Genomic DNA, 25,095 nt, shown 5'->3' on the forward strand with positions numbered 1-25,095 from the left:
GCGTGATTATGATATCCCTTCTCAAAACAATACTTCCTTTCCAAACCCAGTCTCAGAAAACCTAACCCAAAACAGGCCTCCAGACTCCAACCACAGTCATCTTCAAAAGGTGTACGAGATGTTCCATTTCTTAGCCGTCTGGCATCAGCCACCAAAGTCTGTGCCTGCTCAGATGACTGAGACCGGAGGCTCCTTTCCAGGGGGTGATGTGGCTGGAACCAGCTTTGTATGCAAGGCCTCCCAGCTTATTGGTCCTCGCCTCCTGTGGACCTTTTTGCTGAACTGAGCCCCCCCTATGGTTACTAATCGCTCTTTGAATACAAAGAGGTGTCAACAAGACTGTTGGGATGGAGCTGATCTTCCTCTGAGTTTTCCTAGCTCAGCTAGAGAGGGAGGGCTGAGGGAGAGAGAGAGAGAGTGTGTGTGTGTGTGTGTGTGTGTGTGTGTGTGTGTGAGAGAGACACCGTGAGTGTGAACTGTGTGGGATTGAGCATGTGTATGCGTACACTGTATGGGCACTCGTGCGTGCATGCTTCTGCGTGTGTGTGTGTCTGCGAGTATGAATTGTGTGCGTGCATGTGTGTATCCATGTGCATGTGTGTATGTATGTGTGTGTTCACACAGGCGACCAAAGGAAAAAAGACGTGGAAAGATGAGAGCCTAGCAGGAAGAGAGCCAACAGGGAAAGACAGAGAAACAGCCACATGTAGGGACAGACGCAGAGAACGAGGGAGTGAAAGGAGCAAAGAGGGGAAACGAGAGACAGAGGGCAAAGGCTGAGAATAAGAGCACAGAAGGAAGATGGTGCACAAGGCAGAGAAAAGGAGAGGCCAGAGGTGAGAGGCCCCATCATTGCCAGAGGTAAGACTTGCCCTTTAGGGGAGGCAGTGGGATTGGAAGCTCCTGGAAAGTCAGTGTCATTTCTTTGCCATTTTTCGGTCTTCTGGTCACACGGCTGCGGTCTTCCACCCCGTGGTCCCATCACCTGGCCTCAGCCTCAGCTCCAGCCCCCATGGCCCCGGGAGACAGAAAACCTCATTGTGGACCTGTGGGTTTATTTTTTTCTGATAACTTAGCAACATCAAACAAAGGAAGTCATGCCAGTCCTCTGCCTCAGCAAGGCAAACAGTCGCTGGCCCAGCCTGGGTGCCTCCCTCCGAGGACACACACGGATGAGGCTGGGGGCCAGAGGGGCCTGCGGGTCCTTGGGTTTGTGGGGCTGAAGGGCAGGCGCCTGAGTCTGGGAACAATAAAAACCCTGTCTGGCGTTTAGTGCAGAGCAGGGACCAGGGAGAGGGGTTGACCTGGGGAGGGACGTGGCCCCAGCGGGAGCCTTCTCACACTTGTGGGACAGGCCGTCTGCCTGGGGACCGGGGAGGGTCTCAGGCCCAGCTCCCCCACAGATCTGCTGCATGACTTGTTTTCCTGTTTGGACCTGGGTTTATTTATTTATTTGCATGTGCAGAAGATGGAGTTGCACTGGATCTGTGGTTTCCAAAAGGTTCTGGGGATTCCAGCAGGTTCCGTGGGGCTCCTTCAGGGCCTGTGGATGGAAGGGAGGTAGTCGAAGGAGCAGGGAGTCAGGTTTCCCCTCTGCACTCACCTGAGCCGCCCCACGTCTACGTTCCGCTTCTGTTGGAAGACTGCTAAGCCAAAGCAAGTGTGGAACCCCTTGCGTGGGACGGCGTCCACATCCCTGCCAGTCCCTACACTTGATGACGTACCCCTCTACTCCAGAGGGTGTAGCTGCGCTCCCGGGACCCCAGGACAGAGGGGACAGTGCACTTTGGCAGAAGAGAAGGCTCATTTCTTTCATGTGATTAGGGGATCTAGACTCTTCTTGGCTGGGCCCCAGTGCTGGAAACTCACCCAGAGAGGCTGATTCCTTGGGAAGGCACATCTGTGCGTGGGCTGAAGGAGGTGGAAGGGCACACCCCACCCCGAAGGGCAAGGTCTCAGCACTCTGGAATTTCTGGGTGGGGCAAACCATTATTTGACATAGTATTCAGCCATAAAGAAACAAAGAAGGTACTTTCTTGAAATCAGTGTTACCTTGATGATAACAAATCCTGCCAGAAACCGAGGGAAAATCCAGATTAGATGATTCGTTGGGTTAGAAGGTCAGAGTGAAGCTCTATCTATCAGATGGCAGTGGGTATGCATTCCTGCCCGGCTTAGTCCCCTGCACCACAGCCTTCCAGCGCCTTCCAGCGCCTTCCAGCCTGTCCACGCCTCACTGAGGCCCACCCACTTTGTCAACAAGCAGATGCTATCCCTCAGGATGTGTTATTGAGGCATATGCTATTTCTGGGCTTCTGAGCTGCCCCCACTCACGTCACAGTGGATTGCCCATTGCATGTTCCTGAAGGATCAGAGGGCAGGCAAGCGATGGGAAAACCAACCCTCCTCTGTTGAGTTCTCTTTGAGCTTCCCTCTTGGATTTAGGAGCACTGAGGTGGGGGGACCTGCCTGTAGGCTGAAGGTGAAGTGCGGGGGGTAGGGAGAGGCATTCGCCATCGGACGAAAATATGACCAGTTGCTCAAAAGCCAGGTGGATAAATCTGCCAAATCAGTGAAACAGCATCCTGTTCCATCCGGAGAGGACAGCCAAACACAGATGGACAAAGCAGAGTGCTAATTACATCTCAGAAGAAGATGCTAAATATTTAAATGCCTGCCTGGTGCCGATTCGTATCAGAGGGAATTTTATGGGATTGGGTTTCATGGGCAGTAAACTTGTGTACCAAGTTCTTTTTTCCTCTCTCTTAAAAAGTGCTGTGTCCATGTTTTACCTCGTAGCAGGTAATGCCTATGTTCCCTTTATGGAAATCATCAGCACCTTCAGCTTCAGCCTGAGTTCTCCCACTGGGAAGTTCTTCAGCACAGCTGTCTCGTAGCTAGGGAAATCTCTTCATAATTGAACCATAGTTTATTACTGTTTCTAGGGGCAACCACTTCAGATTTCTAGCCTGTGGGTGGTTTGTTTACATGAGTCATGGAGGTGTTAATGTTCCTCCAGAAGAACCAGCCGTGTCCTTTTACCAGGCCAGGGCCCTCATTGCCAACCTGCCCGCTCGGGAGGCTTGCAAAAGCCAGTCCCCTTGCCTCCAAGGATAGCGAGACTGCTGTGACCACCATATGCAAACATTCCAGGGCCCTCGTGCCTCGGGTCACAGCTCTGAGACCCATTCTCGCTCTGTCCTCCTTCCATAAATCACATGCCTCCAATTCCTGTCTCAGGCAAGACAGCACATCCTATATTGGTGGCCCCGAAGAGCTGGCCTTAAAAGATCTCTCCCCTGGTGTCATAGTTGACAAGCCAGTCTGGTTTCTCTAGTTCTTCTAGAAGTGCGCCTGGGCAGCAGAGCCTGAGGGTGGCGGCTCGGCTCCAGCACAGGGGGTACAGCGAGTTACATCTCTGGAAAGTGCTCTGCTGATTGCCCTCAGCTTCAGTAGATGAATTCTTCCTAGGAAGCATCCACAAGGCAAAGCGTTTCAGATCCGAGCGCCACGGACTTAAGGTGACGGACAGAGATGGACCCTGTTGCCTTGTGCAGATATCTAAAGGGCTGCTGGGAATAGGGTCTCCTCTACCAAACCACAGCAGGGTCTGAGTCAGTTCTGGCTGCTATAACAGAATCCCGTAGACTGGAGAGGCTTCTAAACAACAGTTAGTCCCCACAGTTCTGGAAGCTGGGCAGTCCGTGATCAAGGTGCTGGCAGGTTTAGTGTGCGCTGAGAGTCTGCATAGGCTCTGGCCATGTCCTTACCTGGTGGAAGGGGCAGGGCGGCTCTAAGGTCTCTTCTGTAAGGGCACTAATCCCATTCAAGAGCATTCCGCTTTCATAACCTAATTACCTCTCCGAGGCCCCACCTCCAAATACCATCACAATAGGGAGTAGGTTTCAACGCATGAATGGGGGGAAGGCACAAACACTCACTCTGTAGCGGGCTGTGCTCTGAGATTCTACTTTTAGAGATTTAGATCTTTTTGTTGAAACACAATGTGACTTATTATATTGTCAGCTGTTAGCAGCTTTGTGTGAATTAGTTTGTTCCAGAGTCCAATGCGACAGTTGGTCCAGGCGGCTTTGGATGGGTTGGGGGGGGGGGGTGGGGTGGCGGGGGGAGGGAGGAAAGTCAGGACGGGAATAAAAGCTGGGATGAGGGCGCCTCTGCCATGGGCCCGGGGGTGCAATAGGGCTGTCGCCAGGGCGGGCTTCTTCCCGGATTTGCTGACAATATTGGTGGCGGTGGCAACAGCCCCGGTTTTAAATTTCCCTTCCTCCCACAGTTCATTGTCACACACAGTCACAGACACACAGTAGGACTGAAAGATGCATGCTCCTCAGCAAAGAGACAAATACTGTGATGACTCCACTTCGTGAGGTCACACTCCTAGAGACAGATGGGGAGCCGTTTAGGAGCTTGGAAGGGTTCTGGCGATCAGTTGTGCAACACTGTGAATATACTTACTACTACGGATATGTACACTTACAATGGGGAAGATGGTAAATTTTATGCTACGTGTATTTTGCCACAATTAAAAATGCTCTTCAAGGGCACCTGGGTGACTCAGTTGGTTAAGCCTCTGCCTTTGGCTCAGGTCATGATCTCGGGGTCCTGGGATTGAGCCCCGTGTTGGGCTCCTTGCTCGGCAGGGAGCCTGCGTCTCCTTCTCCCTCTGCTTCTGCCCCTCCCCCCACTCGTGCGCACGCGCTCTGTCTCTCAGATAAATAAATAAAATCTTTTAAAAAATAAATAAAAATAAAAATGCTCTTCAAAGACAATTTGGGCTTTTCGTATAGTAGGTCCTCACGTAACAGTCAACTGTCCGTTGAATTGATTATTTGCAGAGCATATTCCTTTTGTGAATTCCCAAACCTAAGAGAGAAGCTCAAAAAAACAAACAAAAATGAGCATAAAGGGCCCGAAGACCCTCAGAAGCTGCTCTCCAATTCTGCCATGTTGAGGTCATTCCCCCGCCTTCTGGGATGTTAACTTGTGCCTTCCCGAAGTACCTCTTTCTCATTTCCCTCACTTGTCATGGCTCTCATCCATTACTTGATCTGCAGAAGGCCTAGAGTTGATGTTTGGGTATTTATGGAATTCTTGGCCAGGCCAGGGTGGGGAGTGGTGGAGGGGGTGGGGGGAGGGAGCGGGGGTGGGGAAGGTGGAGGGGTGGCGTTGGGGTGGAAATAGATGCTGCTGGGGAAGGGATGGTGAACACAGTAAGGGACAGTAAATACACTTCCTGTACACTGTTGGTTTTTTCCTGTCGATTCAGGACTTTTATCTCTTATTTCTCAGATTTTATGGGTTTGGGTCCTTGCTTATAGTCTCATGAAGTTGTGGAATGCAATTCAGTTCGTCACATTCAACAGACCTTATTGGAACCCACTGTGTCCAGAATGCCATTCAAAGGGTCAGAAATGACATCTGCCCCCAAGGTCCTTATGGTCTAGGTAAAAAGAAACAAGTACAAATGGAGGATTCTTTCCCAGTCACACTTAGCTTGGTGACTCAGTCTTAGGAGAAGCTCTCACTAAGCATAAAGGGGTCTCCAGATTATATGAGTTTGTAAGAATTCAGCTCTTTTGCCTTACTTTTGATGACCGGCATTACTCTAGGAGGGAGGTCTCTCTGACATTTTGGGTCAGTGTGTAGGGATGTTCCATGGGTTCCAGAGCATTTAGCAATCCTGCTCCCAGGCATGAAATGCTAGGAGGATCTCTTACCCATTGTTTTAGCAACCCTCCAGAAGATTCTCATACATTTCCATGTGCTTCTTAGGGGACCATGTTACTGGACTGAGAACCACTAGACTCTAGGGTAGATATGGATTCCTATAGCTCCTATATGTAGCTTTCTAAAGGACATGACCCTAGAAACTGCTCACAATGCTTAGACCCCAAAGCCAAAATGCAAATGACAAAGAAGGGATCAGATATGGTCGAATGAGTGCTCAGGAACAGCAGGGGGTTGTGCTGTGAGTTCTACCCACCCCTCACCCAAGCCTAAGCCAGTGGGATTTCCAGAGTAGCCCTTGAGAGTTTTGACAATGTGTTGATGTAGCTGGGAGATCCAGGGGGCTGGCCTCTGACTGTATGGGCTGGGGTCTAAGTGCTGCAGGAAATCGGAAGGCCAGAGAGGACTAAGTGTGTCAGAGGTGCTGGTGGGAGTCCCCTGCTCTCTCCCCACAGCTGTGGGAGCAGAAGAACAACCATGGGGCCCATCTGGGGTCTTGTGCTAAAGGACCAGCCTGGAGGGGCCAGGAGACCCAAGCAAGGGAGACTGGAGGTGTAACCCGGAGGAAGTCAGGATGGCCCAAAAATAAGGATCTAATCATCCTGTTAGGGAGCTGCAGAAGAGAGGGCCCAGCAGTCAGTTTCTGAAGGGCCCCGCCCGAGCCTCAGCCTGGACTCTGCCAGGCTGAAAGGAACACAGAGCTTAGGAGCTCCCATTGGAACAGGAACTGTCTGAAGCCCTTGCTTCTCTTCTCTCCCCCACCTCCTCCCACTCTCCACCTGGCAGCTGAGTGAGAAGGGTTAGAAGAACTATTCCCCCTCCCCGGGGCACCTGGCTGGCTCAGTTGGTTAAGGGGCTGGCTCTTGGTTTCGGCTCAGGTCATTATCTCAGGGTCTTGGGATTGAGCCCCACGGTGGACTCCGTGCTCAGTGGGGAGTCTGCTTCAGTATTCTCTCTCCCTCTGCCCCTCCCCCTCTCTCTGCCCCTCCCCCCTGCTCGCTCACTCTCTCGATCTAAAATAAATAAATAAATCTTAAAAGAAGAAGAAGAAGAAGAAGAAGGAAGGTGAAGAAGAAGGAGGAGAAGGAGGGGAGGAAGAAGAAGAAGAAGAAGAAAAAGAAGAAAGAAGAAGAACAACAACAACAACAACTGTGCCCTCTCCCCATCAGGCTTCGCCCCCCAAAATAATGCCATGCTGGGGAAGGAAGAAGGACATTCTGTTTCCAAATTGAGTCCCTTTGGGCCTTCAAGGGACCGTGAGATGTGGAAAGCCCTGAGCAACTGCTGGAGTTTTCAACCGGCTGCAGGTGAGGATGAAATTTAAAAGACATGAGAGAGCAAGAGTTAAAGTTGTGTGTGATCATGATCCAAATGTCACGCGAGTTTATGTAGGTTTCATATAGATTAATTTCAGAATAATCATCCTAATTCCGCTCCCCTGTGCTCTGTGTAAGCTGCTGTGGGGGAATGTGGTCAGCTTGCCTAGTGAGCAGCAAAGACCTTGGCCATGGCACAGGTTTTAGAAGGGCCCCTCCCCGCCTTCAGACAATTAGGCCTTACCAGTCTTCATTTAGATGAACAGTGCAAGCTTCTGTAATTAACATATTGTCGTCAACTGGAATGTCTGCCGGGGCTGAAAATCGCAATGTGTAATTTATTGTGATTGGTTTTCATTGAATGGGATAGAAAAAAAGTAAATTAGCCATAAATTTAGAGCGATGGCACATGGTAAAACTTTATGGAAACTGCAACATTAGCAGAGAAAAGGCCAGCTCCCAAGAACACACAAGAGGAAAATTGTACTTCCTGTGAAATGGCACCAGATCCTTGGAGTATAGCAAAAGCTGGTGTGTAAGGACTGGTGCTTCTGGCTTTTCTAAGGGAGAAAGGAATGACATGGTGAAGGCTCTGGGACCCTCCCGGATGAAGAGTGCACCACCAGTCACATGCACTCTGCAGGGAGCCCATGGAAACCCATCAGAGCTGTCTGTAGGGCGTGCACATGACCTGCCAGGAGGCTTGGAGGCCAAACCCACTGGGAGGTTTGCTGCTTTACCTTCCAGCCTTGGCCGGTGCAGTTATGGTGTCTTCGTCAGCCGGGGCTGCTAGAACAAAATACCACAGACTGGGTGGCTTAAGCAACACACATTTCTTTCTCTCAGTTCTGGAGGCTGGGAAGTGCAAGATCAAGGTGCTAGCAGATTGGATTCTTGGCGTGGGACTTCTTCCCAGCTTGCAGATGGCCACCTTCTTGCTGTGTCCTCGCATGGCAGAGAAAGGAAGCTCTGGAGTCTAGTCCTCTTCTATAAGGATACTGATCCATCACGGGGATTCTACCCTCACTACCTCATCTAAGCATTAGTTTCCTTCGAGAGCCCCACTTCCAAATACCATCACAGTGGGGTTAGAGCTTCAACATAGGAATCTGGGTTGGGGGGACACAAACATTCAGTCCGTAACACATGGTAACCATCCTGGGACACAGATAATAGACCCTCTGTCAGATGTTCTCTCTACTTCACTTTGGCCAACACCCAGCTGAGAATGTAGATGGCAGACGGAGCTGTTTCCTTTCGCACACTCGAGGCTTCCAGGAGCCAAAGTGGGGTGGCGGGGGGAAGAGCCTGAGCAACGGCGTGACCAATGAGGACCTTCAAGTGTTATTTGTTGGGATGAGTGTGTCTTTATGGGTGTCTAGTTCCAAAAAAGATTTAAGGTGTTTGCAAAGATAAAAAGCATTGGAAGGCGGTAAGAGAGATGAGGTAAAAGGACAAGGATAGAGACAAAATAGGGGGCCAAGCCTTAAAATAGAAGGCAAATTAAATCTATTTTGCTTAACTAGGGAAAAGTGCCATGTTTTCTGGGAAGCCAGTGGCGTTCTGTTCCATCTCTCTTTTAAATTAAGAGTGAAGCAGTGTTAGTCTCAATTTAGGGGCCTGCATTTTGATGAGTTTGCTGTGTTTTGGTTTTTGTTTGGTTCACTGACCTTAAATCTCCATTTCAATAAGAAAAGCAGGCTCCATCACAGCCAGTGAGTTTTCTTGTAGCCGCCTTCCTCTGGGGATCTTTTGGTGGGGAACTTGGCAACTCCTGAGGATAGCAGAGGAAGTCAGAGGTTAAGAAAGAATCGGCCTGTACAATGCAGGAACTCCAAAAAAGAAGACTCTGGAAGGAATATCCATTTTACCTCTAGCATTTAGATGGCTCGGGATTTAATGATTTTCTAAAAGGGAGCAAGACTAGGTAGACATCCTCCACAAGAGCTAAAAAAGCTCCATAAATAAAACAGGATTATCAGGATAATTGACTTAACTTTTTCCTTTGACTGTGTAGGCACAGGGAAACAGAGTAGGGCTTATTAAATTCTGTGATACTTTTATTTGATGGAACAAAGGCCGTCTTTTCTTTGAACCCCAAGGCTTGTTTGCCAAGATTATCTTTATTCAAATGCTCCGTGTTAATAAACAACACCTCTGTAGGCTCACGTAGAGTAGACATTTTCAGCTGCTGGTATTAAAAAACAAAACAAATAAGAAACAGGGAAGTCACACAAGTATGGTATTAATACCGTCTAATGATTCCCCATTATCTTACAGGATCCAGTCCAATTTCTTAGCCAAGGATGAAAGGCTTTGCTACATTGACTCTCTAACTTGGTTCCTCACTTTTTAAAAAAGATTTTATTTATTTACTTGAGAGAGAGAGAGAGGCAGAGGGAGAGGCAGACTCCCTGCTGAGCAGGGAGCCCAATGCGGGGCTCGATCCCAGGACCCTGGGATCATGACCTGGGCCAAAGGCGGACGCTTAACCGACTGAGCCACCCAGGCGCCCCTGGTGCCTCACTTTTCCTCCAGAAACTTCCCTAAAGGGATCCTCAGCTCCATATAAAAATCTTCAGTGTCTCAGATCCAAGTGCTGGCACTTAGCCCCTCCTTCTCCGGCTTCTTCACTAGCAGCCTGCACCCAATAGTTTATGGCCACTGATAGTAAGAACCCGTCCAGCTCCCTGGCCTGTCCGCCTCTGAGAGCCTAGGAATCAGTTGGGATTACTTGGAAGATTTAAGGTCAATGAAATCACTTGGGTTGGATGTTGTTATGGGCTGAATTGCATGCCCCTAATTTTCACACGTTTAATTTTAATTCCTGATCCCCAGGACCTCTGCATGTGACTATATTTGGAGATAGGACTTTAAAGAGGTGAGTTAAGTTAAAATGAGGCTGTTAAGGTGGGCCCCAAACCAGTCTGACTGGTGATCTTATAAGAAGAGGAAATTTAAACAAATAAAGAGACACCAGGAATGGGAACACACAGAGGAAAGGTCATATGAGGATGTGGCAAGATTGCAGCCATGTGTAAGCCAAGGAGAGAGGGCTCAGGAAAAACCAAACCTGTAGGCACATTGGCCTTGGATTTCCAGCCACTGGAACTATGAGAGATACCTTTCTGTTGTTGAAGCCCCCCAGTCTGTGCTTTTTGATGGTGGTCCAAGCACACGGATGCAGGTGCCCCCCATAAAAACTGTCCTTTGAGCTCAAGGTCCTTGCAATCATTCTGCCTCTCCACCCATAATAATTTTCTGTACCATTCATTTGAAAATTAAACCTGAAGTTTAAAAATTATTTTATTTGACTCTTTGTGATGTTTTTTTCCCCCTCTAGTTCTTCAGTCATTAACCAAATCTTTACTGAGCCCTCCTATGCACTCTTCTAAAGCAATGAGAGCCCCAGATTTTTCAGTTCAGCTTCAAATCTGCCACAGAATCAGATAAAGCCTGGAGCACTGCAGGGCTGAGAAAAGTGTGATGGGTTTCTCTGCAAAAGTCACCTTTGTTCTGATTATGAAAGTAATTGGAATTGTTAAAGAATTTGGAAAATATAGAGAAAAGCATGACTGTGAAAATAAAAATCACTCACTAAATGCCACTACATGGGGAGAATTGCTCTTAGGATTTTGAAGAATGTTCTTACAACCTGACTTTGACACTAGTGTTAGAACTACTTTCCTAGGTTCTGAAATAGCTTTTTAAAACCATTTTAATGCTGTAATATTATTCTGTTGTACAGACTTACTTAATTTATTTTACCATTCACCTGACTTTTTCCTATTACTCTGATGATGATGATGATGATGATGATGATGATATGTTAAGTAGCTTGGCTCATTAACTCTCCATATAAATCTATTCAAATTTCCAATAGCTTCCTTGTGATAGATCCCAAGAAGGGAACTGCAGGATCATGGGACATGGACTTTGCAGTTCTTGGTAGACATGCCCAACCAAACTGCTAGCCTGGGGTGATTGTACACGCTGGACATGGTTTTTACTATAAAATAATCAGAGACATGCTATGGGTCCTTCTCATGCTTAGATTTGATAACCCCAAACTTAGAAGAAAAATCTTTATAAGAGAGTCAGAAAACTGCTTAATATTGAAACGTTGACTATAAAACAGTGGTTTTTATTATTGCACCTTGATTATGACACTAATCATTAAGCTTGTCACGATCAAGATGGAAGACTGAAAAACTGAGTTTTGGGTTTTTTTTAAGTCTAGGATTTTATTTTATTTTAATTAATTAATTAATTTATTTATTAAGATTTTTTATTTATTTGACAGAGAGAGACACAGTGAGAGAGGGAACACAAGCAGGGGGAGTGGGAGAGGGAGAAGCAGGCCTCCTGCTGAGCAGGGAGCCCGATGCGGGGCTTGATCCCAGGACCCTGGGATCATGACCTGAGCCAAAGGCAGACACTTAACGACTGAGCCACCCAGGCGCGCCTAAGTCTAGGATTTTAAATCTAGTACAAAAAGTAGAAGAAATTTTAGAAACCACCTGCCAACTTTATAGATGGCAAAACTTTAGCCCAGGGAAGTGGATTCCTTAAGGTCATGTAACCACTAGTCAAGGGGTGGTATCGGCACTCCAGTCTCCTGGGTACTAGTCATAGAAACTTGTCTTATGAGATTCAAGTCAGGGCAGCAGTTAGCAAGAAGGCTATAACTTAAACATTTTCTGCCAAGATATCCCTAACTCAAGTGCTAATAAAAGGCTTTTCAAACACCTTCCCTTGATTGGTTAATTAAGAGAACAGTGGTTCTACAAAGCGGATTCTGAAATAATGATATTTCTAAGTAAGAGGTACAGTTGGAAATGAAGATTGCCCACTGTAGAAACTACCAGAACTTGCCTGCAGAGAAAAATGAGACCTTAATGCCTTTTGGAGCTTTTGACTGACTGATGAAAGCCCTGTGCTCACCTCCCTTCTCAGGGCTTTTGGAATGAATAACTACTGAGAAGTATAGCATTATTCTTGCTTATCTTGTAACCTGGGAAAAATAGATTGAATATCCAAGGACAGTGGGCAAAGCAAAGTGTTGTCTTCCTTTTTCGAACTTAGAAACTTAGAATTCAAAGAAAACGAAGTTCTAGATCAGCACAATCCAATAGAACATACTATGAGCTATATACGTAATTTTATATTTTCTGGTAGGCACATTTGGAAAAATAAAAAATTCATGTTATTAATGTATGTATTTAACCCAATATATCCCCAATATTATCATTTTAACATGTAATCAGTAGAAAAATTATTATTGAGCTATTTTACATTTTTTGGGTCATATTAAATCTTTGAAATCTGGTGTGCATTTACACTTACAGCCTGTCTTGGGGTGGACTAGCCACACTTCCAGGACTCAGCGGCCACACGTGGCAAGTGGTTTCCGTATTGGATGGCAGAGCCCAGTGCAACAGAATTCAGTCTCCGGTGGGCCCATGCCTGTGGGGCTCATTAGCAAAGTGGAAGAGGTATCCGAGAATAGAAAAGATGATACAGTCATTTCTATCTTTTAAATGTCTAGCAGGCAATGTGTCTATGTTGTTGTTAACAAATGTGTATGGGAGATGGGGTGTCTGGCTGGCTCAGTTGCTGGAGCATGCGACTCTTGATCTCAGGGTCATGAGTTCAAGCCACAGGTTGGCCATGGAGCTTACTTAAAAATAAATACATAAATAAGTAAAAAAATAAAAAATAAAAATGTGTATGGGAGAGAGAAGTTAATCAGCCTCAGCTGGGCAATTTTGCACACTTGGCCGACAGCTTGAATTCACATCGCCAAGTCTCAAAAGATCATCTACTGCTGACTTTGTAGGCCCCCCAGCTCTGTTCATCACACCCAGAGGAGCCCCAAGAGCCTGGCCAGGGAGAGGAGCGACAGGGCAGGTCCAGAACAGGATGTCACAATTGGCAGAGGGTTTCTCTTATCAGGGACGCGCAGTCAGAGAAAGAAAGCCTCCTTCTTCAGGGAGGGCTTCTTTTGTTTGCTTTTTCTTTTCTCTTTTAGCTGAGGGGTGTTCCTGGGAAAGATGAATGCCACTGGAAGCGGAAATTCTTGGCAATAAGAAAAAAACCCCGCCCAGTGCAGATACATGGCCCACTCGAGCAGCTCCCAGCTGCAAGGGATTCAGCAAGCGTCTGGGTCCCGCTGCTCAGGATCTTGCAGGAGGGCAGGTCTGCGGAGAGCCTGCCGGTCCATCCCCTGCCTCTCCCCTGGGCCAGGGCCCCTTCACCGCTCCCCGAGCCGCCTTGCTGATTGGAATCAGGGGAGACCAGGCAGGCCGGGCAGACCTTGGCAGCTCGGCATCTGCAAGCGAGGAAGCCCTGAAGCCACCACCCAGGAATCTGGGGGAGGCCTGGAGACCACGTGCCCACGAGGGAGGTCCATAGAGGCAGCGGGCCCTGTCCAGGTCACATAGCTAGAGAGCAGCCACGCCGGGAGCTGAATGTGTCTCCGGCTGGCAGCCCCATCGCTCCTTCTCATTCCGGCAGCACCTGCACGAGGAGGTAGAACCTTCTCGGTGGTTTGCTGCTGAACTGTCCCTGGGTGTTTGTGGCTGCTGGGGTGGGGTGGGAGAGGGAGAGGGAGTCTGGGACCCGTACTGCAGGTCATTACCGGGGCTGTCTATGGCTGGGCTTGGGGCCACCAAGGCAACACGGAGTCCCAGGCTTGCTGCTTCATCACTCAGTAGGTAATTATTGTGCCGCGTGAGCCACGGTTCCAGACCCCGGGGGTCCAGCGGGAACAAAATAGGCAGAGACTCCTGTCCTTGCCTTCCCCCTCATGAAGGGAACAAAATAAGCCAATGACTTGGTAGGTTAGACGGTGACACGCAGGGAAGGGGGGGTTAAGGCGAACACAAGGGGGGAGGACTGCCGTTTAAACTGGGTGGTCAGGGGAGGCTTCACAGAGAAGGTGATACTTGAGCACAGCGTTCCCAGATACGGGATGTCAGGCAAATCTTTATCCTTCTGGACTCTTAACAATAGTCATGGTAAGAAGAGATCTATGTAGCATGCTTGATCTGCACCCTTCCGAGTTCCCTGTGCACGTGAGGCTCATCGAAGCCCCATCACCCTAGGAGACAGGTGCTATTATTTACCTCATTTTACAGAGTGGAAACGAGACGCAGAGAAAAAAGGTTTGCCTGAGATCACACAGTTAATGACTCAGGCAGGCAGGTTTGACTCCAGAGCCTGCCCCTTTCTTTGCCAGCCCTAAAAGGGGTGGTCTCGAATGGAGATCTCAGGTCCGGCCCGGTTTCAACAAGCAAAATCGACAGGAAGTGATTGCAAGCTAAGCCTTGCCCGTGCGTGGCTCGTGCTTTATCTGGGCGGGTTCCTCCGGGTGCTTCCATTTTTCTGTCTCCAAAACCGAGTGACTAACCGTTGTTCCCACATCTACCATTCTCGAAGCATCGTGCTGGACTTCACAGAGGATACTCAGGTGTGGCATTGGCTGGGGAGCCAGTCCTAAGAAACAGATCCTCGCTTTGAGCAGAAAGAAGCAAGCCCATTAGAAAGGTAGGCAGGACGAGGTATCACCCAAAGCCTGCCCACGACCCACATCCAGGGTGGTCAGTCCCCTTGGGGCCGGTGGGGGCCTCTGGCAAGACGTGCTCAGAGCGGGTCTTGACTGCCAGGAGGATGTGGATAGGAAGTGAGTAGAAGGTGGGGGGCCTCACCCAGGCAGCAGCGGCACAAGTTCAGGCTGGGACGATGCAAAGGCACATTAGGAAGATAGTTTATCAAAAACAACCCTATTCTGAAGGCTGTTTCCTAGAGGTGTTAAGATTAATAAGCACAAAACTGTTTCCAAATCCTGACTATCTGTTCTGATTTAGGGGGCTAAGAAGCTGGGTAACTGACGACATCAGCAAATCCCGAAGTAATTTCCAGCTGGTTTGGGAACGCAGCTGCTTTGACCTCCTAATTATGTTGCTTGCCCTGGACGCCCATTGCCATGGCCAGGTGGGAAGCCGTCACAGACGGACAGCGGGAAGAATCCCTTTCGTAGTAGAGAGGAGGAAGAGCCCGGAGGACTGAACACAGCCGGGTGAGTTCTCTACATCTTGTTACGTACAGTGAGGATGTGTGACCTCGGGGGCAGTTTCTCTTTATCTCAGCTTCCCCATTCTGTGAACGCAGGGTACAATCCCTCCTGCGTCCCCGAGTTGTTTAGGGACCAAGGGAGCTAGCTGATGGTGTCTGCTGTCAGCGCTGCAGCCAGACCCCCTTGGAGCCGGCTCATAGGTTCTGTGCGCCCATCCCCGGGTTTCTGAGTGCTTTGCTTTCAAAAGCTCCAACCTGAGACCTCCCTCGGGGGATGGTCCTTGGGCTGCAATAGCTGCTTCTCCCCCCTCTTGCTGGTTTCTTCTGGGAGCACCTCCGTGGTAAATCACTCCCACACGAATCTTCTTCTGAGCCTACTTCTGGTGAATCCAACTGAAGGCAGTTTACAAAAGCATTTTGCAAATTTGCAAGTGAAACACGTACTTGTAAGGCATGACCATTTGAAATAACTTCAGAACTGACTGTACAAATCTTACATCTCTGAATTATTGGGGTCAGGACAGAATGAGAGGTCAAAGGGGACCTGACGCTAGTTCCATAATTTACTGAGTGCTCTCTGCCTCCATGACTACCCTACTCCTGACTTTGTGCTCACCGCCCCATCACCAGATCAACTAGGAGCTTTCATCTTCTTGGGCCTCTGGGGACCTGCACTGTTTTCCACCCAGGGGTCGTCAGCTTATTCCCACTACACTCCCTGCATGACCTTTCTCAGGGCTCCAGGAAAAAGCCAAGTCTTGAGCGTAGGACAAGGGCCTGGGCTTGATTCATTTTTGAGAACCATATAAATAAGGTGCATGCTTTTGGAAATTGTCAAGGGGGCAAACCATGAACTCAGATTTTTTTTTTTTTTTCGGGAACTCAGATTTTTTTGATCAACAAAACTTAAATAGAAACAGACTATTCATTATACCCCCGATTTAGTTACTTTTAACAAGGAACACATACACACATGCTTTCAAAATAGGTCCTCAAAATTCAAAGTCTTGTTTTGATCTCTCTCCTATGGCCGATAAGTTTCCACATATCAGGGATATCCATGGGAGCCTGGGGACAAGGATGGACGCATCGCCATGTTCAGATGCTCAAAGTTTTCATCTTCTTCATTTAGTGAGAACATTTCAGCTCCCTTTCAAAACCAGATCACTTTAAAGACCATAAATAATCAAACTTACCTTATGAGACCCAACAGCCTTATTTTCTAGTGGCCGGTTCTTGGCGCCCTGCCCTGTATGCCTTCACGCCAACAACCAGAGAGAGAATACACATGCTTGCCTATTTACATGGGCACCTGCTTCTTTAAGTCAGGTGGATCCAGCCTGGCCTCCTTGACTTCCATCAGAAAAGACAGGCTTGATCTGGAGCAGGACCCAGCCAAGGGCTGAAGGAGGGATGGGGTGGGGATGGGGATGGGGCAGACTTAGTTGAGACCGGGAGGAAAGCCAGCGAGCTATTTAGTCTACAGGCCCCCCACCCTGGCGGGGCATGGGCAGAAGGCACAGACGTGTGGGGTCAGAACCACCAGTTGCTTGCTTCACTCAAGCCCAGCCAGGTGAGCCTTCAGCACCGGAGAGGTCTAGTGAGGATTGTCCTGTGTTCCAAAAGGAGGGCAGGACCCAGGGACAGGGAATCCAGAACCCAGCACTAGGGACATCTGTCATGGGGTTGTGCGGGAGAATCAGGGCCTGTGCTGGGAACAAATCATGGAATCTGGTAGGTGATCCTGGGAGAAGCTAACCCATTAGGCATAGGAGGACAGAGCACGGGCACCAACTTAGGAAATCGGCAGCTGGCCTGAGTTGAAGCTGAGAGCTGAGGGCTGGAGCTCCTTAAATCCCTCTTGCAGGGCCAGGCCGGGACTGAACCTTCCTACAGGAGCCACACAGGGACTGACCAGACCCTAATTCAAACCCAGGGCCTCTGGCTTTTGATTCAATGGCTCCATTAAGTGAAATCCCCAGGACCAAATACCCCAAAATCCTAGATCTGCCTGCTACCACTCTCAGTCTGCCCCAAGGCCCCAGAAGGCATTTGTCATGTGGGTCCTTTCCAAGGGTACAGACGCAGGGGAAATGAGCTGGATGTTTGTGGAACATGAATTTACTGAGCATGAGTCTGGTACAAAACACTTGACATGAGTGAACTAAGTAAACGGATCACTTCTAGAAAAGTCAAAAATACTTTTTCCAATAGAACACATCAAACCCCATGAACACAAATTTCCGAATCTCTAGGTTATGCTGGAATTCTGTTGTAGCAAATATTGATTGAAGTTGGTGGGCCACTGGCAGGGTCTTGTCAATGTTTTGGTTATCTGGAAACTGCCAGGCTGTAGTGGGAAGATAAATTGTGGCGAGTCAGGAGGCCTGGCTGGCTTCGGGTCCAGGCTCTGTTACCAACCAGCAGGTGTCCTTCGATGACCCTCTTCGACTCACTGCCTGCCCACTTTCCTTCTTTGTAGCATGAGGGCATTGACCTAGAAGACCTCCCGGATCCTTTCTAGCTCTGAAAATGCATAATTTTATGCCATAAATGGGAGCATGGTGGCTAAAATCATCTGCTGTTAATTTGGACTTCAAATCATTTTGATCAATGTTTTCAGGCTTGGGAGGTGGCCTGTGGTACACTTGCAAGATCCAAATTGGCCTTTTCCAAACCCCAAGTCTACATGAGGCTTGTGGCCTTGGGGAGCCATTCGGAGCCTCCAGGCTGGGCAGATGGTTCAGACTTTAGTGCCACTGATAATAAAGGCTGGTCTCTATCTGGCTGAACCCTGCGTAAAGAACACATGGAGTATTTTCTCTCCCTTTTCACCTGGACGGAGCTCAGTGCAAACACAGACTGGAAACTCCAAATGAGGACACAAGCATTTTAACAGATAGTCTGTCAAAAATATTACAGTTCTTCCAAGGGATGCACCAGACCTCGAGCCACATTGACACAGGCTGTCGGAACGGTCTCTGAGACCCTGCTTTGGAGTCACTAGGGAGAAGCAAGACAACTCCCATGTGGAAACTGTCTTGCATTTGAGCTGGTCTCTAGCAGCATCTGACCCCTATCTCAAACATCTGCTGCTCTCCTTAAAAAAAAAAAGGGGGGGGGGGTAAAGTGAAAAAAAATGTTTTCTTACAGGGGAATATCGAAGCTGCTCTGATGATGGGTGGCCATCCTTTTGCACGAGCATTAGAAAAACCATCCGGTATGATGGTAGAGGGAACTCTGCTTCAAGAAAATGCTATTCACAAAAATGTTAATTCACAAAATAAAGAATGCAGGATAAAGGGGATTTTTTTCACCTCTGTAAGTTCACTTAAGTAGGGTGGTGTCTCTCGGCAGGCTTTCTCCGGCAGAAAGGAAGCCCATCTGCCTGCGTGTTATCAGCAGCAGATGCTGGGTTCTGGATCTACAGAGAGAGGCTTGGCAGAGGCAGATACTGGGCCAGGCACCAGGCCAGCTTGGGCGGTGATGACAGGTGACCAGCTCTCTCCAATACTCCCTATGGGGGGCCATCCCTTTGCTAGGCCTACCCTGTGCGCTTGCATTTATAGCACGTGAGAAGACTTTTTTCCAGTCATAAAAAGAATAAACGGTTTATGGAATGTCCCCAGACTAAAAGTGGGCTCAAAGAGACACTTGGACACCTCGTTAAACATACCTCTTCCTCATCCACAATGATGGTGAAGAGCAGCCTAAATAGTCCAAAACCACACGGAGTCCAAAAGTAATTTCTAGCAGGCACACACCTGATTGTCTTGCATTGTTTCGAGAGTTCTGTAATAAAATCCCATATTTTTAGAATGAGATTGGTCTGTGCCCTTTTAAAGAAAATTGTGGTAAAACACATAAATGTACCCTCTTACAATTTTTAAGCATACATTACAATATTGTTAACTGTATGCACATTGTTGTACAACAGATCTCTAGAACTTTCTCATCTCGCAAACTGAAACTCTGTAATTGAAGAATTCCTGTTTTTCCTCTTTCCCTAGGGGCTGGCAACCACGATTCTACTTTCTGTTTTTATGAGTTTGATTACTTTAGATACCTTGTATAAATGGAAACATGCAGTATTTGTCTTTTTGTGACTGGCTTATTTCACTTAGCAAAATATCCTTCAGGTCCATCCGTATTGTAGCTTATGCCAGGATTTCCTTCTTTTTTAAGTCTGCATAATATTCCATTACATGTATGGGCCACATTTTGTTTATCTGTTTATGGACATTTAGTTTCTTCCACTTCTGGTTGTTGTGAATAATGCAGTGAACGTGAGTGTGCAAGTATCTCTTCAAGATCCTATTTTGAATTCTTTTGGATAAATACCCAGAAGTGGGATTGCTGGATCATATCGTAATTTTATTTTTAAATTTTTAAGGAACTTCCATATTGTTTTCCGTAGTTGCTGCACCAACTTCTGTTCCCACCAACAGTGCACAAGGGTTCCCTTTTCCCCACATCCTCACCAACGCTTGTTATTTCTTTTTGATGATAGCCATTCTACTAGGTGTGAGGTGATCTCTCATTGTGGTTTTGATTTGCATTTCCCTGATGAATGATGTTGAGCATCTTTTCATGTACCTGTTGGCTATCTGTATGTCCTCTTTGGAAAAATGTCTATTTAGTTTCTCCATATTTTAATCAGATTTTTTTTTTTTTGCTATTGTAGGAGTTCTTTATTTTAGATATTAACCCCTTATCTGATGTATGATTTACAAATATTTTCTCCCATTCAGTACATTGCCTTTTCACTTTGTTGATGGTTTCCTTTGCTGCATAGAAACTTTTTAGTTTGATATGGTCCCACTTGTTTATTTTTGCTTCTGTTGCCTTTGCTTTTGGTGTCAAATCCAAAAAATCATAAGACTGATGTCAAGGAGCATATTGCCTATGTTTTCTTCTAGGAATTTTATGGTTTCAGGTCTATGGTCAAGTTTTTTTTTTTTAAACCTATTTTGAGTTAATTTTTGTGTATGGTATAAGACAGTGGTCCAATTTCATTCTTTTGCATGTGGGTGTCTGGTTTTCCCAACATCATTTATTGAAGAGACTGCTCTTTCCCCATTTCCTTGACTGCTTTGTTGTAAATTAATTGACCATATAATTGTGGGTTTATTTCTGGGCTCTCTATTCTGTTCCATTGCTCTATGTGTCTATTGTTATGCCAACGCCATACTGTTTTGATTACCATAGCTTTGCACTATAGTTTGCAATCAGGAAGCATGATGCGTCCAGTGTTGTTGTTTCTCAAGATTGCTTTGGCTATTTGGGGTCTTTCGTGGTTTCATACAAATTTTAGGATCATTTGTTCTCTGTGAAAAGTGCCATTACAATTTTGATAGGGATTGCATTGATTATGTAGATTGCTGTGGGTAGTGTGGACGTTTTAACAATATTCTTCCAACCCATGGGCACAGCATAGCTTTCCATTTGTGTCTTCAATTTCATCAGTGTCTTACAGTTTTCAGTGTACAGGTCTTTCATCTCCTTGGTTAAATTTATTTCTAGGTTTTTTTGATGCAATTATAAATGAAATTATTAATTTGTCTTTTTGATAGCTAATTATCAGAGTATAGAAACACAACCAATTTTTGTACATTGATTTTTGTATCCTGAAACTTCACTGAATTTGTTGATTAGTTTTAACAGTGTTGGTGGAGTCTTTAGGGTTTTCTCTATATGATATCATGTTATCTGCAACTAGAGACCATTTTACTTCTTCCTTTCTGATTTAGCTGCCTTTTTCTTTTTTTCCCTTGCCTGATAGCTCTGGCTAGTGTTTCCAGTAATATGTTGAATAAAAGTCATGAAAGTAGCCATCTTGGTCTTATTCCTGATCTTTGAGGAAAAGCTAGTTTTTGATCATTGAGTATGATGTTGGCTGTGGGCTTGTCATATATGGCCTTTATTATGTTGAGATACGTTCCTTCTATACCTACTTTGTTGAGAGTTTTTATCGTAATTTTTTAATGTGCAAAATGGGTTCTTAGTTGGGGAGGGATTCATAGCAAATCTCTTGGCATCATAAAGTTATACAAATTGTGGTTTCCCTTTGGTGGGAAAGGTTTGAGGACTCTCAAACATGGAGATAAGGGTCCTGGTGGAGAGGGGGCCACCGAGAAAACAGGGCAAGGAGAGATCCCCCGTGATGGCAATATATATATCAGGGAAGTGATGCCTGATGTTGAATTATTACCAATCCCTGTGCTGTTCTCCAGTTCCATTAGATCCAAACCCTTGGGGGAAAAAAAAAATATTGCCGTTTCCATGGTGCTGGGCTGGGGTGGTGGGTGCGGCGAGTGGAGAAGGAGGAGTGTTAGGGGCTGGGGTGGGGCAGAAACAGAAGAGCAGCCACACAGGGAGGCCAGGAGCCAGAATGGAAGTAGGAGAGATGGTGAGAATGTGAGCCCCTGCAGTGCTGGGAAGTCTAGAGATGGTGCTGCGTTTCATACCGGGAGGAGGATGTTATTTAAGGACAGGGTGGCTCAGAAAGGATAAAGGGGACACTGTTCCTGCCCCTAAAGCTGGCAACAACCTAGGTGGGGGGAGAAGGCATGGGTGCTCGCACATGCGCGCGCACAGGTACAGGAAATGTAACTAAGGCAGCAAATAGTAAATGTCCATTCGTTGAGCAGAAAAGATAGGAAGCACTATGAGAGTTTAGAATTCAGAGGGATTACTTTGGCTGGAATCGGTGGTAGTGCTGGTAAATGTTTAACAACCAGCTCCCGGGGAAGAAAATAGAAGCTTTACTTTATAGTATTTGCCACTTTCCATGGTATAGATACGGTAATTCTACCCTGGTTCATTTCAAGTCACCAAGTTGACTTCACGAAGCGCGGCGCACAGGAGAACACCATTATAGAGTCGTTCCGCCACAGAGGTGCAGTGGATGCAAGGACCCTCAAGCCTAGATTATCATCAAGTGTATGATAGTAATTCAGAACTGATGAGTTCTGAACATTTACTGCCTTTGTCTTTAATTTCTTTCATTGTAAATTTACATAATGTAATTTAAAATAATGCCCATGTTCAATAACTGGCTTGCAAAATTCCTGAAAAATTACCAGTTAACTTTCGTGAGCTGATATGAGCGAGCTCTGGGACACTACTGGCTCAGGACAGGCTTTCTGGAGAAGGTGGGACTTAAGCTGGGCTTCGGAGGGCGAATAGGCCTGGCAGAAGGCATTTTGCCAGAAGGCAAAAGATGTGGCAAAGGTGTGGCCAGTAAAGCAGGTGGCATGAGTGATAATAATAGGGTTTCTCTTGGTTCTATAATGTTTTAAGGTTAAGACGTTACTTTTTTAGCAAATAAAAAATGCTAGAAAGACCCAGGAGGCATTGAGCATTCATAATACACATAAAGCATACAAGGCACCAAATATTCATGGTATACTAAATATAGTCATACCAGATACTGAATATTTATAAGGTCTTAAATTGGCCACATACTGGTGTTACCCATTCTGGTCCCTTATGTTCCCTGCCAGATGAAATTCATAGCAGCTCAACAGGCTAATCAACAAGCCACAGCTGTGTGGGGCGCCTGGGTGGCTCAGTCGTTAAGCGTCTGCCTTCGGCTCAGGTCATGGTCCCAGGGTCCTGGGATCGAGCCCTGCATGGGGCACCCTGCTCGGCGGGAAGCCTGCTTCTCCCTCTCCCACTCCCCCTGCTTGTGTTCCCTCTCTTGCTGTCTCTCTCTGTCAAATAAATAAATAAAATCTTTACCCAAAAAAAACAACAAGCTACAGCTGTGGCCGTGAGCACTTGCCCCTGCATTCCCCCCACGGAGCAAATGCGTTGTTATTGGCCCAGGTACCTTCTGCCTGTGGGTCCCTTTTGCTCAAACCTCAACTCTGGTCTTCTTAGTGAAACCATCAGTGGGGAAGGTTAATGTGGCCAAGAGAGACCGGATACCCAAATACTGCATAATCCAGGGCTCAGGTAGTGTGGTCCTTCACTTCTATGCTACCTCATCTCTTTCCCCTTGTTTCTTGATTTTTAAATTGATTTAATAAACTGTATTAGTGTCTTAGTGAGGGCTGCTATTGCAGAATACCACAGACTGGGTGGGTCATAAACAACAGAAATTTATTTCTCCTAGTTTTGAAAGGCTGGGATCAAGGAGCTGCCAAATTTGGTGTCTGGCCACATCCTGGTTCATAGATGGCTGTCATCTCTCTGTGCCCACCCCTCCCCATGGTAGAAGGGGAGAGGAAGCTCTAAGGGGCCTCTTCCATAAGGGTACTAATCTCATTCATGAGGGCTCCACTCTTATGACCCAATCACCTCCCCAAAGCCCCACCTCCTAATATCCTCACACTGAGGATTAGGTTTCAACATAAGGACTGGGGTGGGGGAGTATCGCATTCAGTCTATAGCAATTAGTTCTCTATGGCTGTGTAAAAAATTATCCCACCACTAGAGGCTTGGAATAACAAACATTCTCCTAATTTCTGTGGGTCAGGAATCTGCATGGGATCCTCTGGTCAGGGTCTCTTGCTGGCTATAATTAGGGCATTGGCTGGGCTGTAGCCCTCTCAAGGTCAACTGGGGGTGGATCTGCTTTTAAGCTGCTTAAGTGGTATTGGCAGGATCCTCCCATTTCTTTGGGCTGTTGGTCAGAGGCCTCACTTCCTTGCCACGTGGGCCTCTCTACAGGGCAGTTACAGCATGCTGTCCATCACAGCGAGGGGGTGAGAAAGCGAGAGAGGGTGAGTTAAGACAGAAGTTGGAGTCTCGGGAGGGACAGCCCATCACTTTTGCCAGATTCATTAGACCATAAGTCACTAGGTGTCCAGTCAATACTCATGGAGAAAGGATTATTCAAGGATGTGGCTATCAGGACACGAGGATCATTGGGGGCCATCACAGAGGCTTCCTGTCGCCTACAGTTCTGTCACTTACAGCTTAGCCAGCCCAGTGGTGGACTTGGGGGCTGGCGTTGCATCAAAGTAATTCCATACCCCAGTTCCCCAGGTTCTCACCCCTGTCTCACAGCAACCTTCAGATGTCGGTGGTGGTGGTCCCATTTTATAGCAAAGATATTGAGAGTTTAATGACTCATCTGTGTCCACGTAAGTAGGTAAAGGAGCCAGACCTTGAACCCAGGTCTCCTGAGTTCTAGGCTGTAGGCTTCACCCTTCACTGTATGGCAGTAGAGTGACTAGGGTCCCCCTCCCCATCCCTCACCCCCACCAAAATCATATCTACCCAGAACCTCAGAATGTGACCTTATCTGGAACTAGGGTCTTTGCAGATGCATTTAATTAAGATGAGGTCATACTGAATTTGGGTGGGCCCTAAGTCTAATGATGGTGTCTTTATAAGCAGGCCATGTGAAGACACAGAGACACGGGGGTTGGGGGGAGGATGCCATATAAAGATGGAGGCAGAGACTGGAGTGATGTAGCTATAAGCCAAGGAAGGGCAAGGATTAGCAGCAACCATCTGAAGCTGGGAAGAGGCAAGGAAGGATTCTTTCTTAGAGCCTACAGAGGCCCTGTCAACCCACCAACACCTTGATTTCAGATTTCTAACCGCCAGAACTGTGGGAGAATAAATGTGTTGTTTGAAGCCACCCGGTTGGCGGTCATCTGTTCTGGCACGCCCCAGGAAAACCAATACATGTATTGTCTCCTTCGGAGAAGATTCTAGCCACAAACTTCCCAATGTCTACAGCATGTTGAAAGGGTTTTAGATAGTGGTTCACAAAGCACAACTACTCTGGATTAGCCTCCATCTAGAATTCATTCTCCCAGTTCCCTTCCTGGCCGGCATATCCTGTCTTCTAAGCCAGCAGCCGTAACCAAGGACGGGGGTGGGGGAAGAAAAGGGACACAGTATGTAGATTTCACTGCCTGTGATCTAAGATGATAAACATTACAGGACAGAAGCGAGGGTATGTGAGATTTTCTTTCTTCTTCTGTGTGACAGGCCA

The 25,095-nt window shown here is 47.1% G+C and overlaps 1 protein-coding gene across 9 annotated transcripts in view; it reads left to right on the forward strand.

Annotated features, from left to right (window-relative positions):
* The window catches only part of LOC144382542 (uncharacterized), a 156,997-nt gene that overhangs the window by 81,759 nt on the left and 50,143 nt on the right, over positions 1 to 25,095 (forward strand). For 5 of the 9 annotated variants that reach the window (XR_013449613.1, XR_013449612.1, XR_013449615.1 and 2 more), the window contains exon 4: positions 14,933 to 15,144. The exons of 3 other annotated variants lie outside the window; for them this stretch is intronic. The gene's annotated coding sequence lies outside the window, so the exon portion shown is untranslated. Of the gene's footprint in view, positions 1 to 14,932; positions 15,145 to 18,497; positions 19,230 to 25,095 lie in introns of those variants that run through there. One more of the 9 variants, XR_013449620.1, reaches the window with a different exon arrangement.

Source organism: Halichoerus grypus, chromosome 7 (assembly GCF_964656455.1).
Source record: "Halichoerus grypus chromosome 7, mHalGry1.hap1.1, whole genome shotgun sequence".
Taxonomy (NCBI): domain Eukaryota; kingdom Metazoa; phylum Chordata; class Mammalia; order Carnivora; family Phocidae; genus Halichoerus; species Halichoerus grypus.